This window comes from Rhinopithecus bieti, unplaced genomic scaffold, assembly GCF_001698545.2.
Source record: "Rhinopithecus bieti isolate Rb0 unplaced genomic scaffold, ASM169854v2 scaffold_11380, whole genome shotgun sequence".
NCBI lineage: Eukaryota > Metazoa > Chordata > Mammalia > Primates > Cercopithecidae > Rhinopithecus > Rhinopithecus bieti.
Genome location: NW_016807225.1, coordinates 2,926,266 through 2,935,569, shown reverse-complemented (window position 1 = coordinate 2,935,569; position 9,304 = coordinate 2,926,266). Strand labels below are relative to the sequence as shown.

The 9,304-nt window shown below is 46.9% G+C and overlaps 1 protein-coding gene across 6 annotated transcripts in view; it reads right to left on the bottom strand.

The window, feature by feature from the left end:
* Positions 1-9,304, bottom strand: part of ESRRB (estrogen related receptor beta) — a 188,119-nt gene that overhangs the window by 88,105 nt on the left and 90,710 nt on the right. Inside the window, exon 1 of one of the 6 annotated variants that reach the window (XM_017880580.1) lies at positions 3,674-3,717. The exons of the other annotated variants lie outside the window; for them this stretch is intronic. The gene's annotated coding sequence lies outside the window, so the exon portion shown is untranslated. Of the gene's footprint in view, positions 1-3,673; positions 3,718-9,304 lie in introns of those variants that run through there. 6 annotated transcript variants of the gene reach the window in all.

Sequence of the window (9,304 nt, the reverse complement as noted above, 5' to 3'; positions counted from 1 at the left end):
GGGAAGGAAGGAAAGAGTTGGAGAAGTGAAAACTCAAATATTTGCTATGTTTAGTTCTGAACAGTCCTCTCTCTTTCTGGGAAAGGCACATAGGAGAGCATATGATTTCACAGAAAGACCCCAGGATATAAAGCCGGACCTCCAGATCATTCACAATTTGGATCCTGGCCCTGCCACTCACCAGTGGGCACTTCACCAACCTGTGCCTCCATTCTCCATCTGTAAAACGGGAACACCAGGTTTCCTCTGCAGGTTTCTTGGAGAGATTAAGAAAGCTGTGTATGAGTGCACATGGGCAATTTTTGAAAATATTGTAAGGTCCACAGAAAACTTGGTAACTGTGGCTACTTTTAGGGATTCTGTCTAGGAGACTAAGGATTACGGGAGGAAAAGTACCCCACCAGTCACTGCCTGCACTCTCATAGTGTTTGACTTTTTTTGTTACACGTGTGAATGTATTACTTTTTTTTAAAAGACTGAAAAAATGAAACAAAATGTACATATAATGGCTCAATAAATGGTAAGCAATACGCCAAGCCTTTTTTTTTTTTTTTTTTTTTTTGAGACCTGTCTTGCTCTGTCGCCCAGGCTGGAGTGCAGTGGCATGAACTCGGCCCACTGCAACCTCCACCTCTTTGGTTCAAGTGATTCTCCTGCCTCAGCCTCCTGAGTAGCTGGGATTACAGGCATGTGCCACCATGCCCGGCTAATTTTTGTATTTTTAATAGAGATGGAGTTTCACTACATTGGCCAGGGTGGTCTCAAACTGCTGACCTCAGGTGATCCACTCACCTCAGCCTCTCAAAGTGCTGGCATTACAGGACTGAGCCACCAGGCCCACCCTGGTCCTCTTAAAAGTTTACTTCATTCTCCTGGATGGCGTAAAACCATGAGACATCCACACCCTTGCAATCGCATGTACAGTTTATACTCCAGGACCTGCACAGAAAACCCTTCCCTTCTTCATTTCCTCAGTCTTCCCACCATCTCCCATCCCCATCCCCCAAAAACCTTCTCCCCAAAGGAGCCCCCTCAGCTTGTTTGGCTAATGTATTCGAAAACCAAATTAGGGGGGCCCTGGCTCCCAGGGAGGTCCCCAAGCCAGTTGCTAGATGCAGGGAATTAGATACCATCTCATACTCAAATCCGATTAGGTCCCACCCCCGCTCCCACCCCACATGCAAAAGCCTACTTTCTAATCAATTTTACAAAGGGCCCTCTGCAGATATACACTAATGGTATTGAGCTGAGATCTTTAAACCAAGTCTGCAAGAAGTCTGCAGAGATAAAATGTACATACTATATTAAGGAGGAAGCCGGTCGCCACGGCATCCTTCTCCTCAAACAGAGAGGGACTGGGGGTGCAGGCAGAGTGTTCACTACAGTCAAATAACATCCTTTCTCCAGCCTCGACTGCTCTTTCTCCTTTCAAGCTTAACCCACCCTCCAACTCCTTCCCATTTAGGTTGCTTGTTATTTTAACTTTCACCCACTAGAGGCCCAAAATGAGATCCAGTAACTGGTATATCCTTTCTCTCATCCTAGGTCCTCTAGGCAGCCTCCCCAAAGGTAACTATTGTTTCTAAGTTTTCTGTGAATCTTGTAACCTTTTCGCAGACATTTCATGTGCACTCATGCACAGCTTTCTTAATCTCTCCAAGAAACTTTCAGGGGAAGCCCAGGTGTTCCCATTTTACAGATGGAGAAGTGGAGGCTCAGGTTGGGTTAAGTGCCCATTGGTGAGTGGATTAACACCTGACTCTGCCACTCACTACCTGCATGGCCTTCAGCTCAGACTCTTTGAGCCTCAGGCTGTGCAACTGTAAAATGGGGGTGACAGCAATAGGCCCTTATCTCAAAGGTTAAAGAGATGATATCTGTAATACATTCAGAACAATGCCTGGTTGAAATGAAGCGCTCAATGGAAGTGAGCTCTTACTTCTCTACACTGCCACGTTACTCCTCACATATTTTATAACATTCACACCTTTCACGTAGAATGCCTTTTCCTTTCCCTTCATACAGGAGCTTTCCCCGGCCAGTTTCTCACTCCCTCCTCCTAGCTCTTCCAGCACCTTGCTCGTTCAACCAAGATTTACCGAGTGCCTGCTGCATGCCAGCTCTGTGCATTTGGGGCTGCCATCTCTTTTTTTTTGAGACAGGGTCTCACTCTGTCACCCAGGCTGGAGTGCAGTGGTGCAATCTTGGTTCACTGCAGCCTTGACCTCCCAGGCTCAAGCAATCGCCCCACCACCTTAGCCTCCGGAGGAGCTGGGACCAGAGGCATGCAGCCCCATGCACCTACACCTGGCTAATTTTTAAAAATTTGTTGCAGAGACAGGGTCTTGCCATGTTGCTTAGGCTGGTCTTGAACTCCTGGGCTCAAGTGACCCTTTTGCCTCGGCCTTCTAAGATGTTGGGATTACAGGTGTGAGCCACTGAGCCCGGCCTGGGGCATCATTTAACAGTTAACTTCTTTAAGGACAGATGGGAACTCTTTTCCTTCTTTGTGTCTTCATAGAAGGTGCTGAATAATTTCTGTAGAATGAACATAAGCATGAATCAGTGAGTGGGGCCAGATAGCCTGAGGTGACCGTGAACCTGGTTGTGTGCACTTTTTTGGGGCCAAGACCTGAAATCCTCTCAAACCTGCCTGTTGACTCAGGGGCCCGAGACTGTACTGCAGATAGAAATAACTGCAGCCGGACACTGTGTCCTCGAAGACTGGCTAGTGCATATGTGACCTGAGGTCTGTGTGCTGCCTGTTGTCTGTGCAAGGGCTGGGCTCCTGGGACCCTGCAGTCCTGTGTCAACAGTCACCCACCAGGTGGTTTGGCTGTAAGAATTCACAGGCTGCCTGGCACAAGCAAATTAGGCTGAGAGGCTCTGTCCAGCTTTCAGGAAGCAAGCAAGCTAGCTGCCTCTCTCCAGGTGGGTCTCACTGGCTTCGGCTGCTCAGCCTGCCAGTGCCAGCACCTCTGTGCCCCTTTCCAAGGTCACCAGGCAGTAATGTAGTCTTTCTGCCCTCCTAGAAGCACCCAGACCACTCCTACAAGACAGCATGGTCTGCATCAGGGCTCAGCCACGAGGGTTTTGGACAGAATGTGAATCGGTCATTCGGCCCTGCTGGCTCGACTGGACCCAACTTACTCTCTGAGCAGCCTGTGTGACCTGCAGCTCCCAAATCACTGGATCACCTCTGGCCTAAACAGAACAAATGGGAAAGCTAGAGTAAGATCACACTTAGATACCAGACTCTAGTCCCTAAACCAGAGTCAAGGTCAGAGGATTTAGCCTGGCAGCTCTGCTCGATGTAGGCTCTTCGGCCCTCAGACACAGACAGGGGCAACCCCCGACTCTGGAACCACAGACTCCAGGGTCACATTGCATTGTGGCTGTACATTTGTGTCCTGCTCAGCAAAAATGACTAAAAAGTGACAACTAGTTGTCAGCAAAGGCTCCTCCCAGCACAGGCTAATGACCAGCAGCATCGGTATCACCCAGAGTTTGTTAAATTCAGATCCCTGGTCTCTGCCCCCAACTGACGGACTCAGAATCTCTGAGGATGAGCTTCCGCTTGCATTTTAAGGACTCCTAGAAAGAGAAAATGTGCTGTGATTCCTGGGGCCAATGGCACATCGGCTTATCCTTTGAAGAGTGCATTTTCTCTCACCTGATTCTCCCGACAGCCACTGGAAGCAGGGAGGGCCAAGATTCATTTATTCATTTGCTGTGCCAACAACCACGCATTTATTGTGGAGTCTTTAGGTGCCAGACACTGGGGAACAAAACACATTCCCTGCCCTCAGGAAGCGGATCAAGACAGAGCACGCACAAGTAAACAAACTAATCAATAACAGAGTACTCTCCCTACCCAATTAGTCTGTTCATTTGTCTACATGGCATTAATGACTTCTTAGCACTACATCTTGTATTAGACAAAGATGGGGCACTGTTTTTTTCGTTTGTTTATTTTTTATTTTATTTTATTTTTTTGAGATGAAGTCTTGCTCTTGTTGCTCAGGCTAGAGTGCAATGGCTTGATCTTGGCTCACTGCAACCTCTGCCTCTGGGTTCAAGTGATTCTCCTTCTTCAGCCTCCCAAGTAGTTGGGATTACAGGCACCTGCCATCATGCCTGGCTAGTTTTTTGTATTTTTGGTAGAGGCGGGGTTTCACTATGTTGGCCAGGCTGGTCTCTAACTCCTGATCTTGTGATCCACCTGCCTCAGTCTCCCAAAGTGCTGGGATTACAGGTGTGAGCCACCGCGCCCGGCCGGGACACTGTTTTAACCAATGTGACATTTGAGTAGAATCTTTAATGGAGAGAGGAAGGGAGCTAATAGGTATCTGGAGAGTTGGGGGAAGAGATCCCCAGGCAATGGGAATTAAATGAACTAAATATCAGAAAACCATTGGGAACCAAGCCCTAACTGCCAGCCCCAACCCCACCTACCACCCTCAAGAGACCCTCGGAGACATCTCCAGTCAATGCTTCATTTTTCTCCAGCGTCCTCCCCTGCCCCTTCCTTACTCTGTAATTTCTCAGGGCTGGAGCAGGGGCGATTTGTCCACTTAGCCCTTTAGGCACAGAGCCTCTGGCCTTTGAGTTTTTCCAAAGACCTTCAACATGCTTGAAATATGCAAATACATTTTTAATCCCCAAATATAAAAGGAAAATGCAAGATCAAAATGTTTAAATGTGTAATTAAATGTCCACAAAGCACAACCTAATGTCAACTGGCTTCATTAATGGTATATTCGTAAACATTTCATTATGTTGGAAGATAATTTGTAGGTTATATTTTCTTTCCTTTTCTTTGAGACAGGGTCTCACTCTGTCACCCAGGCTAGAGTGAAGTGGCACAATCATAGCTCACTGTAACCTGAAACTCCTGGGTCTCAAACTCCTTGGCTCAAGTGACTCTTTCCTCAGCCTCCCTAGTAGCTAAGACTACAGATGCATGCCACCGCATCTTTTTTTTTTTTTTTTTTTTTTTGACAGAGTCTCACTCTGTTGCCAGGCTGGAGTGCAGTGGCGCAAACTCAAGGAGGCTCGGCAGGGAGAAGGACTAAATCCTAAGGGTAGCTTGGCTACACAGACCACGTGCAAATCCCGAACTTTGTCCATTTTCCCTTTGTCTTTTCCTTTGTCTATTTTCCTAATGCCTCACCCTGGGTTCACCAGAAAGCCCCCTGGAAGCATTCTCCCTCTTCTGATCATGCTTATGGACTTAAATGCCCAAGACAAACCTCCCACACTACTTCCCAAGGTAACTTATAAGGAAACACTCCCATTATCAGTTCATCCACCCTCTAGGTTCCCGGCCTTCTTCAGTTCTGGGAACCAGCTGGGTGCAGTGACTCACACCTGTACCCCAGCAGTTTGGGAGGCTGAAGCAGGAGGATCGCTAGAGGGCAGGAGTTTGAGACCAGCCTGGCCACAACAGCAAGAACCTGTCTCTACAAAAAAAAAAAAAAAAAAAATCGCCGGTGTAGTGGTGCAGTGGTGCGTGCCTATAGTCCCAGCTACCTGGGAGGCTGAGGTGGGATGATTGCCTCAGCCGAGGAGTTTCAAGGTTGCAGTGAGCTATGATCACACCACTGCACTCCAGCCTCAGTGACAGAGAGAGGCCCTATCTCAAAAACAAACAAACAAACAAACCCAGAAACAAAATCTGCGAGCCCATCCTTCTCACTGCCAAACAGCTTCTGAGGTCTCAGGCTTAAAGTTCATGTCTATGTGAATACACACAAAAGGGCAAAAACTCAGGAAATTGCTTTAGAAAACAAGCAAACAGAATGTCAACACCCAGCTGCGTCTGTCCCCTTCTGAGGGGCTTCCTGGGTCCCTCTGTCCCTGTCCCTTCATACGGAGCCCTCCTCTATATGAAGAATGACCATTAGAGATAGTTTACTGCCCACAGCAAAATACTCATCTGATTACCGTGCCCTATTTATCGTCTCTGAGTTAGGGACCTCAGTGGCCAAAAAAATAGCTAATATCCTTGGTTCCAAATGATTTTGTTGCTTTTAGAAAAAAAGTCAAAACCATCATTAAGTGTATTCTCAAAAAGCTGGGCTGGAACTGTTGCCAGAGATGATTCTAAGCACTGGGAAGGGGAGGGAGAAAAGGAGGCAGAAACAATAAAGGAAGAGAAGAAGGTGGAGCAAGAGGTGAAGGCGGTTGCAACACTGACGGCCATTTCTCGAGGGGCTCTGCGGAAGGTGTAAATTCTAGGACATTAACTAAGAGATCACAGCCCATGGTCTGGCCATTCATTCACTCACAATATTTATTAGATACCTCAAAGTTCTGGACACCGTTTTGGCAGGGAAAAGGAAGTCCCTGACCTCAGGAAACTTTTATTCTGGTGGGAGAGACAGATAATTAATTATACTATATTATACAAATAATTTAAAAGTATTTTGAGATACAGGAATACATTTATGTGTGGTATGTATCTACACACACACATATGCAGACACACTGCTCATGGGCACTTCTGTGGCCAGGTCCCTGATGAGTACTGGTTGCTAAAGACACATGCGCATACACACACACACACACACAAGACTCTTCCTTTCTGAAACACCCTCATGCAAAATAGGATGCAGCAACCTTGTTCATGCAGCAGATAGACAGAAAGCACGCCAGCTATTTGAGAGCACATAGACTTGTCCAAGTCACACCAATGATTGGAGCACAAGAAAGTCCTGCTCCCGGCCGGGCATGGTGGCTTACACCTGTAATCCCAGCACTTTGGGAGGCCAAGGTGGGTGGATCACTTGAGGTCAGGAGTTCGGGACCAGCTTGGCCAATGTGGTGAAACCCCATCTCTACTAAAACTACAAAAATTAGCCGGGCGTGGTGGCTGGTGCCTGTAATCCCAGCTACTGAGGAGGCTGAGGCAGCAGAATGGTTTGAACCCGGGAGGCGGAGGTTGCAGTGAGCCGAGATAGTGCCATTGCACTCCAGCATGGGCGACAAGATCAAAACTCTGTCTAAAAAAAAAAAAAGATGGTCCTGCTCCCAATCAGCAGGGTCTTACCACCTGTCACCACCTCCACTTCTCTGACATTCTCAGGGACCACCTCTAGGGCACCGGGGCCTCCTACAGCAAGGAAATGTGGAACTGAGTAGGGTCTGTCTGTCACCAGCAAGGGAGATGATGGCTCAGAACACCTTGAGCTATGCTCTGCCTTTCTCTCTACGACGTGACCACATCTTACCATCACACAAAGTCTGTGTTCCCTAATAGTATTACACTTCCTCCCATTCCCTCATCTCTTCATTTTCCCTTTTGCCATCAAAAGGCATCCTGTCAGTTAAGGGCTTTCAGATAAACTGTTCGATTTCAAACCACATGCCTGGTAATGCCTCTGTTTTGTTTGCTCCTAAAGGTTTCCCAGCCACACAGTAGCAATCAGGCTGGTAGAGCGGTTAAGGGCATTGTTCTAGAGTCAGAAAGGACTAGGTTCAAAGCCTGATTTCCCACTTGCGAGAAAGTCACACAACTCTGTGCATATTTCTTTATCTGTAAAATGAGACACTAGTTCCTAATGCAAAAAATGGTTGAAAAGATTAAATGAGATCATGCACCCAGAGCGCTTAGCACTCAGCCAGTACTGAGTAAACACCCTCTAAGTACAGTTGAATCACGAATTCTGGCTGAGTATGGTGGCTCACACCTGTAATTCCAGCACTTTGGGAGGCCAAGGTAAAAAGATTGCTTGAGCCCAGGAGTTTGAGAGCTGCCTGGCCAACATGGGGAGACCCTGTCTCTACAAAAAACACAAAAATTAGCCAGATGTGGTGTTGTAAGCCTGTGGTCACATCACTGGACTCTAGCCCTCCAGCCTAGGTGACAGAGCAAGACCCTGTCTCAAGAAAAAAGAACAAAGAAAAAAAGAATTCCCAGAGCTGGATGGAATATCATGCCTGTAGTCCCAGCTACTTAGGAGGCTGAAGCAGGAGGATAGCTTGAGGCCAGGAATTTGAGGCCAGCCTGGGCAACATAGATTCTAGACCCCCATTTCAAAAAAAGAAAAGAAAAGAAATAAAGAATTCCCAGAAAGTTCTCTCTTGAGTCCTTTCACTTTGGAATGCAGCTTGACCAAGACAGTGCCTGGAAGCCTCAAAATGCACCACAGCCCCAGTCATGGACAGGCCGCCTTCTTGCAGCTGGCACAGTAGTGTCTTACTAATGTTACATCTCCAGGGCAGTGTTTCCCAATGGATAGTCCCCAGAGTCATGGGATTCAACAGGTATCATGGCCCTTCCCTCCTTCCCTCCTCCCCAGCCCCACAAAAGACCATGGCCAAATAAATAAGGAAAACACTTGGGTGAACAAGTCAAATAGGTTTCTTGACTGCATTCTCAGAATGTTTAATACACTAAAATGCCCTGGAAGGCTGAAGACAGGGCCATGGTATACAAGAGTCTCCCAAACTCATGTGACTGCTATGATGGTTAATTCTGAGTGTCAACTTGACTGGGCCGTGGAGTCTCCAGATATTTGGCCAAACATTATTCTAGGTATTTCCATGAGGGTGTTTTTGGATGAGATTAGCATTGAAATCAGCAAATTAAGTAAAGCAGGTTGCCCTATGCAATCATCCAATCAGCTAAAGGCCTGAATAAAATCAAAAAGCTGACCCTCTCCCAAGAGAAAGAAAATCCTTCTTGCCCAATGGCCTTCAAACTGGGACATCAGCCTTCTGGAGTCCACCTGCCTTTGGACTCCAACTGAAATATTGGCTCTTCCTGGGTCTCAAGCCTGCCTACTATTGGACTAGAATTACACTGTCAGCTCTCCTGGATCTCCAGCTTGCTGACTTACCCTGCAGATTTTGGGATTTGTCAGCTTCCATAATCATGTCAGCTAATTCCTTATAATAAATCTCTTTATATACATAAATAAAGGATACACACACACACAGTCATCCATTGCTTAATAATGAAATAAATTGTTAGGATATTTCATCATTGTGTGAACATCACAGAGTGTACTTACACAAGCCTAGATGGCATAGCCTACTACACCCCTAGGCTGTATGGTAAAGCCTATTGCTCCTAGGTTACAAAGCTGTACAGCATGTTACTGTACTAAATACTGTAGGTATTTGTAACACAATGGTATGTGTATTATCTACACAAAGAAAAGGTACAGTAAAAAATGCAGTGTTAGGGCCGGGTGCGGTGGCTTAAGCCTGTAATCCCAGCACTTTGGGAGGCCGAGACGGGCGGATCACGAGGTCAGGAGATCGAGACCATCCTGGCTAACATGGTGAAACCCCGTCT